Source organism: Silene latifolia, chromosome 9 (assembly GCF_048544455.1).
Source record: "Silene latifolia isolate original U9 population chromosome 9, ASM4854445v1, whole genome shotgun sequence".
NCBI lineage: Eukaryota > Viridiplantae > Streptophyta > Magnoliopsida > Caryophyllales > Caryophyllaceae > Silene > Silene latifolia.
The window spans coordinates 165970247-165978699 of NC_133534.1; positions in this window are offsets into that span (position 1 = coordinate 165970247).

An 8453-nucleotide genomic window follows, 5' to 3' on the forward strand; every position below is an offset into this window, starting at 1 on the left:
TAAATACAATAAAGAAAATTACAATAATGAAAATTACAATAATTACAATGGGTTTAGCGATTTATGTCGAAATACCTTTAAAATGGATAATCTGTGAAAAAGATAGAATAAAGGAATTAACGAATAGAACAACAGGCGATAATACGGTTAATAGTTAATTATACGTAGACTAATTAACTAAGTCAAGGCAGAACGGAAGTTCAGAGGCAGAAATCAACCTGGAACAGGCGCAGCAGGACTGCGCCCTTCAGAAGAGGCGCAGTAGATGCTGCGTCTGTTCCAAGGGTGAGTTCTGGCTGTGAAGCCGGAACTGCAAATCGTTAATATTAATTAGTGAATTTAATGATTGATTAATGTATTTACTCGGATGGAAGTGATTTAATTCATTAATTTCATATGAATGAGTCATAAAAGCAACGAAACATGGATGAGACGGAATTAAGATGAATTATTTACATGAATGAACGATTGATTAGCGACATAGGTGAACTAACTAGGTTAAACAAGATGAATTAACGACGTATTAATGACGAATATGACAAAAGACAGATGAAAATATATCAAAGGTCGAATTCCAGAAACTCAATATGAACGAATTGAATTTCGATAACCCGGATTGATTTTGATGACGAAAACCCGCAAATATGAGATTACTTGGGATTTAAGTCGGATTTTAATGACGAATTATATAATAATGAATGATAAATTATGTACATGTGAAATTATTATGGTATTATAACAAAGAATTAATGAAAACAAATAAAGAAGACGAATTACAGAGGACGAAGGAAGAAGAAAGGAAGCAGGAAGTGCGGCAGCCTCACGAAGAGGCGCAGCAGGCACTGCGCTCCTTCAAAGAGGCGCAGCAGTTGCTGCGTCCTTTCTCGACGGTTTGTCTTCTGGTAATCCGAAAAAAGGGTTTTAAACGAGGTTTTATAAATCGGTTTTAAGAGATATTTTCGACATAAATCTTACATTAATGATACAAAAAGTAAATAACAATAACTAAAGAGAGATGAACTAAGTTTACGATTAGTGATGCTCGACTCGAATGTAACGAAAGTGCCCTCGTAAGAGGAAAACGATTAGATTAATTAAGTTGATTAGTTGTGGAGTTGGTCAAATTGGTCGGTCATGCAAACGAGACTGGTACTCAGAAGGATCCGAGCTTACGTGGTCGAATGTTCAAGCACGTAGACGCCAAAAAGTAAGAACATGGTCTAGAATACAAAGGGAGAAGAGAAGGGTGGACACTCGCGTGAGAAATATGAGGAGCAAAGGCTCCTATTTATACTAATCACGTGAAGGAATAGGGTTTTCGGAGAGACTTTGGAAGTGAATCTCGAAAAGATATGAAAAAGATACAAAAAATACGCAGAAAAGGACCTGGGAAGAGGCGCAGCAGACACTGCGTCTCTTGGAAGAGGCGCAACACCTGCTGCGTCTCTTCCCTAGTGGTTTCCTCCCGCGGATGAGAGATTTCCGCGTTTAAGTTATGGAATGACGGGATAATTTGGTTTTCCTTAATATTTTGTATGAATATTACGGGAAATTGTTTACCAAAGAATAAAAGATTGTGAAATATTTATAAAATATGGAATAGAAATATTCAGAACATTCTGACTCGGGATTTAACGTTTATCAGAAAATGAAAGCGGTTTTAGGCCCGGACTCCAAATGTACTCTAATAACTGTCAAAACGTCCGTATCGGCGCGTAGATGACAACTAAGAGGTAGACATCAGTGTTTTAGCAATCACTTGACGATAAACTTACGAACTGTCACAAATTGTTCCGCGTACCAAACATGCGGCACAATCATCACCGAGTTGTTTGCGGGAGGTGCAGAAATGAGGTATCTATAGAGCCCCCGCTTTGACTGAGGCTTAGACAAGGCGAAAGTCAAAGTATATCCATCAAGTCAATCGAAGATTACAACCTGACGACTATGGCGAAGCGAGGCGGCTCGAGGGGTCTGAGCAAAGGACCTGTCGTCGGGAACATTTTAGAGTTTGTCGACTATCGGGGAGGGTCGTTTAAAGTCCATTAGACTACGTAAGGAGGCTCGCCAGCCATAAGAAGAGATCATACCTGAAACTTCTTGAGAGACATTTCTGGAGGTGCATAGGAGCTAAGGGTAAGCGTAGGAGCTAAGGGTAAGACCTAAAAGATAAGTAAGGATTGATACTAGGGTGTGGGACCTTAAAGGAAAGCATCAGCGGGAAGGAGGCCCGAATATAATTTCAAACTAAGAGGTAACTAAGGCTTGAGTGTAGGAACTCTGCTGGTTTGGGAACCTCTGGAGAACGACACTTTATCAAACTCCGCGGGGAAACAAGAAATATTACGAGTAGCAGGACACAGGCGGGAACTGCTGGGAGAAATCTGCTTGGGTCGTCTTCAAACAAACTTCGGAAGAACTTGAGAAGGACGATTGTATGTCGCGAACTCTCGTGTTGGGAACTTTATCAGGAATGTATCTCCATGTCTCGAGAGGGATTGTCGATCCACTTACTCTAGCTGGGAACATAATCAGGAACTTATCTCCATGTCTCGACAGAGATTGTCTGTCCGCTTACTCTCGCTGGGGGAATATAATGAAGTCGTGTCGAAACACCTGTGAAGGAATAGTGGCTCGTTGTGACAAGCAAAAGTCTTGGAAGCGATAAATGACGTATAATAGTCTTGATGTGAACATTATTTGCGCACATTTAGTCCCCTAATTAAGCCTATTTTGCATACTATTATAACATTCCATAGTTATTTTATCCGTCAAATGCTTTCTATTTTGCTTTCCTAGTGCATTTCGTATGTTTTGTAGGAAAGAAGATAATAAGGCGGAAATACCCGTTTTTCGTGCATGTTTGGAAGCTTACTGATGACATTAGATAGACTAGTGTGAAGAGGAAGCGAGAACTAGAGACCAATCCTACAAGAATAAAAAGAAAGTGAAGAAAAGGATTCTGAAGCAGAACCTGAGCGGCCAAACAGGCAAGACGCCCGTCCAGAATGACAATCCGAGCGTCCAAGCATGAAAGACGCTCGGATTCCTCTACAACAATCCTAGCGGATTTGCAGAAAGACGCCCATGCACCCCCTCAAGAATCCGAGCGTCTTCCCTTCCTGGACGGACGGACCGCAACGTTTTCAGCCGAGATGCCCATTCCTCCAAAAAGACTAGCATTTCCCTGCTTAAAACTCAAAAATGTAATTACTAATTTAGTCTTAGTTAACCTAATGAAGCTCTACTATATATACCCCATTTGTAAATAATCATAGTATGGAGTTTTAGATTAGATTAAGCCTCCACATTAGAAATTCCTTTTAGATTCAATTAGGAGTATATTAGAATAGATTACTCTTTAATCTTTCCACAAATATCACATTGATCTCTGCTTAATTGTTATTCAAGTTTGTCACTTTTGGGTAATTGAAGATTATTGGGTTATTATTGGAGGATTGACAACCCTTCATCAATCTATCAAGTTTCTTCTTTTATTCTTTGCATTATTGTGACACCCCTCGATAGGGCATCAAAATTAAAGCGGAAAATACGAGATTTTTAAAACCTTTTTTAAAAGCTTAAAGTGCGAAATCCACCATAAGCGATCAAACAAAAATGAAAAGAACGGTAATTAAGTTTTACAATTTAAAACAAGTGCGTTGGGGAAAAGATATCCCACGAATAAACACAAGTCTAACGATAGGTGAGTCTAAGCAACCTATAACTAAGGTCCAAGGGTCAACGTTCTCGCTAGCTCACACGTCTTCCCCATAATCTGCATCACAAAACCTGTCATTCATGTAAACATGAACGCCACAATCAGTGGGGAGTAACTCAGGGTTCTCCCAGCCACAATATGTCAAAATGCACATAAGCAAGAACTTAATTAAACATATTGATCATGCATCATACTTGAATGATATGGACAAGGGAATATAACGATAATCATAACGAGATAGGCATATTGCATTCTTAATGAGATAGGCATGGTACATTATATTAAACATGCATTCAAGGTAACCAAAACATGGATATGAGATTAGGCATCGAATCATATGAAGAAGGTAAACAACGGATCAATTGAATAGAAAATACATGGATGGAAACCAATAGCCATTCCTTTGAAAACCTCTTAACAACCATAGCACGGGACGTGGCTACTAATGTCACATTCATACTTATGGCTTACATCTCACCATAAGAACGGATGGGAACATCAATCCCGGCGATCATATCGCAACTAGGGGCTTGCATCTCACCACTAGTATCCGATAGGACCAAGACTCTCACAAATAGTTATAGAAGACGTGCACTCTCGTATATAAGAACACACCAATGACCGTAACAAGCAAGATATTTACAAAGGATTGACTCAAAACAAGACAAACCCCTAGACTCCAACCTCCTGGTAGGACGACGATCATAATACGGTCCTAGTCTAAATCTGGCCAGACTCTCGGGATGGACGACACCCGATTCGACATACAATCCCAAATCGTATCCAAGACTCGATCCATGACACCTAGCCGTGCCCCAAGGTCGAGTAACCCCAAATCGGAACCATGGTACCTATCCGTACCCCAAGGTCCGAAGAGGCGGAAGGAAGATAGCCCAACTCGGAAACAATGGCACATAATCGTGACCCAATGTCCGAGGGCAAATAAATAAGGAATGTCGAGTAGTCACACAATGTAAACCGTCACACTCCGGTCACAAATACGAGTAACAATGATTGCACAAACATAACGTAAACAATTCATGTGAAGCATGTATAAGTATAAGAGTATAACAAATATCAAGTACTCCCATGATAAAAGAGTCCCAACACATCATACACAAGCATTAGAACCAAAGTTAAGATGCATACCCAACAAGAAACTCAAAACCCAATCTATAACAACAAGTTTAGTACTCGACTACAACAAGGGTCAACTTCAAACGGTCATAACTTGAGTTCTATACATGATAATGAGGTGAAACCAGTTGGAGGTGATAGCTTATCCTCGTACGGTTCTAACGGTAGGTCATAAGCCTCAAACAAACAAGTAACGAAGAAGTTATGGCCATTTTACGAAAACTGGTCAGGCTTAAACCGCAGCCTGCGATAGTGGCCGGAGCCTGCGGTGGGTGCCGGAGCCTGCGGTTTTCCCCTGCCACCGGACTGTTTGCACGACAAATTCCTACCCTTTCCGAAAGTCGATTTCTACCAATTTTTTTATCCCAAAATCCTCTTAAATATACATGTTAACACAATAATACCTAATAGAAACCACAAGAATGTAATTATCACACATCTTGATGGATTCAAGCACAAGATTTTGACCCAAAATCAAACAATTAATTCATCCAAACATCCCAACTTTACCCAATTGAAAATCAATGTAACAACATGCTTAAAACTCTTCAACCAACCATGAGATGGTTGTTCATACAAACTCATTCAACAACATCCATGTGAAACAAGAAAAGATTCAAACTTTAACATACATATGAACAAACTACAAAATATAAACACACAAATTTGACATAATGTCGAGTAACCCATCACCGTTACCTTTTTGCTCTTAATCTCTAATGTAATCGTCTCACAAGCAAGAATCCACTTCCGGGCCAACTAACCTTTCTCCTAAACATAAGAAAACACAAAATAAGACTAAAAATCGAAACTAGAAAAAGGGTACCATAGAGAGGATGGGTCGACAGCCCCAATAATGGAGGAAAGTCGGATCTTTTCTTACCTAGAAAGAAGGAGGGCGATGAGAGGAAGAGATAGGCGCGAAAATCACTTAGTTTGGATAAGAATTGAGCAAGTTATGGTGATTTTAGGGTTGAGAGAAAAGGGTTAACAATGGTGGAGAGGTTGTTGGGGGAAATTTCAGAAATTAGAATGAGGGAGATGAAGTTGTGAGGTGTTAGGTGAGGGTTTTATGAAAAGAAAAGAGAAGGAGAAAAGGCCCATAAGTTGTAACAAGCCCAACAACTCAAATTGAGTCGGTTTCTACTAGAAATGACGTCTCAAGCCCACTACAACTCAAGACGGGAAATATTATTATTATTATTATTATTATTATTGTCCGACCAAAATATTTATTTTGTATAACTTAAGCTTTAAAAATATAATATTTATAAAAATCATGTTTAATAATGAAATTAATTAAATTAAATAATTAAAATATAAATAAGACAATAGAACGGTTAATTAAATTATATTTGCCAAAATGGAAAATTCGCGGGTGTTACAATCACCCCAACTTTTAAAAAGTTTCGTCCTCGAAACTTGAAAATAGAAAGGGAAAGTGATATAAAAATAAAACCGAAATTTTGAAATCGGTAAACAAAACATCAAAAGGTTACTTATCGTAAGAATCGAAATCCTTTCAAAGATCCCAAATAAAATTTTCCGACATAACCAAATTCTCATCAAAGGAACGAAAATGCTCTCGTTGCGCATTCAAGAACATCACATTCCAAATCGAAGATATGGTCAAAAGCAAATCATTTGTATAAATCGAAAATCAAAATACTTTCAAAAACATTAACAAAGAATTTTCAAAAGTATAAGTCTCATTCATGGAACGAAATTGCTCTTGTCGTGCACACAAGAACGCTAACTTTCCAAGTCTAAGACAAATTTAAAGCAAAAATCATTCGCCGACGAGCGCAGAACAAGTTATTAAACGTTTCAAATAACGTGTTCTAACATCCGATCAACGTCAAAATCAAAGAAAAGGCAATTCACTCAAATTTTCTTTTGCAAGGGTCAAAATAGAAATAAAGGTTTCATTTCTAAATTCAAAAGGAAGTCAAATTCCTGAAAATATAATATTAAACTCTTGACAACGAAATCATAAGTAGGTCAAAGCTAGTTAGAAATTGAGCACAGTTAAAAGTAGCTCGGGTTTAGCAATTAAAAATCAATAAAATGAAGTTATACTCGTAGGACAAAAGGATAACTAAATCAAATTTTCATTTTTGAACTCTTAAAATAGGTAGGGTTTAGTAAAAGTAACATAAACTTTTAACGACGAACCAAAAATGGTAGTTTGAAACGTTTAGAAATTTTATGAATTGAAAAGTAACTTAGATATCATGAAAACAAGATACGCTGTGAGGGTTCAAACTTAACCAACAAAGAGATATGATGAACTTCCTAGGAGAAGAGTTGAAATCGAATCTACCAGGCTATCAAAGATTGAATTTCGTAGGTTAACATCAAATTCTAAAGGAGGAGCAAGCATAAACGAGGAAGAGAGGTATGAACGGAAACACTTATGGTCAAAGAGGACGGGAAGTTAGGCAACAAGGAAACACTAGATACTTAAATCTCGAACAACAAAGTCACCCTGAACGGTTCCGAAAACTTCCTAACCACTAAACTCATAACCACATATCTCCCAAAAATTTCCTCAAAATACTCACAATTTACTCCTATGCTACCCCGTGGGTCAAGTCACTCCATCACAATGTTGATTCCAAAACTCTCAAATATAAATCATCTATAAACGATTTCCATGAAATATCAAAACTACTAAAAGAGTTACACACATAACCAACTATCGACTACTAGGAGTTCTCACTATGGTAAAATCCTAAATCAAAGGTCAAAATCTCCAGGTCTTTATACCTTCTAACACTCCAAACCAAAATCTTATTCACACCCGAATTCACAAGCCTAAATGATCACATTCCCCAAATCTTAAAGACCACCAACCAAAAGTAAATAGATTGTCATACAATTTTTCCTACCCAACTCAACTCAAGTGCCACTAATCCAATTTTGACGAAATCAAGGTTTGCAAAGAATCCTCAAGGGCATCTCACTCACTCTACAACGTAGCCAACAATGCCATCACTCCACTAAAGAAACAAGGGCAATAACTAGGTCCAGAAATGATAGGAAATTTCAATGGGATACATGAACATGTCAAGGTGTGAGATTAAAAGAGTCGAATAATGACGGTAACTAGATAACAATAGTAAGAGGTATAAGAATCAGGGAGCTATTCAAGGCAAGGAAAAGACAAGTAACCTTTACACTTGAGGAATAAATCTAATCAAGGTATGAATGAAGGGAAGGAAGATGCTTAAAGGTACGAGGGGGATTTTAGGGCTTACACCATACGCTTTCTAAGACTTAATGTTCTCTCTAACAAGGTCACGCCTATTAGGGTATTGTACCATCATAACAAAACAACCAATTTCCAAAACATGGGTCAAGGCAATTCATCTCATTCCTTATATGAAAGTCTCTCTTAAAGGATTACACCTCTATGTCTGATCAAGGTAAAAATAAATGCTCGCTTAAGGGTTGATAAATTGGTTAGATTCATTGTTCACCTATCCTATCACATAATAGAATTTCCTAAGGTAAATCTACCACTCAAGTATAATAGCATCTCTTTATCTCAAGTACTTGACACAACCTCAAAGTATAAAACCATAGGGGTAAC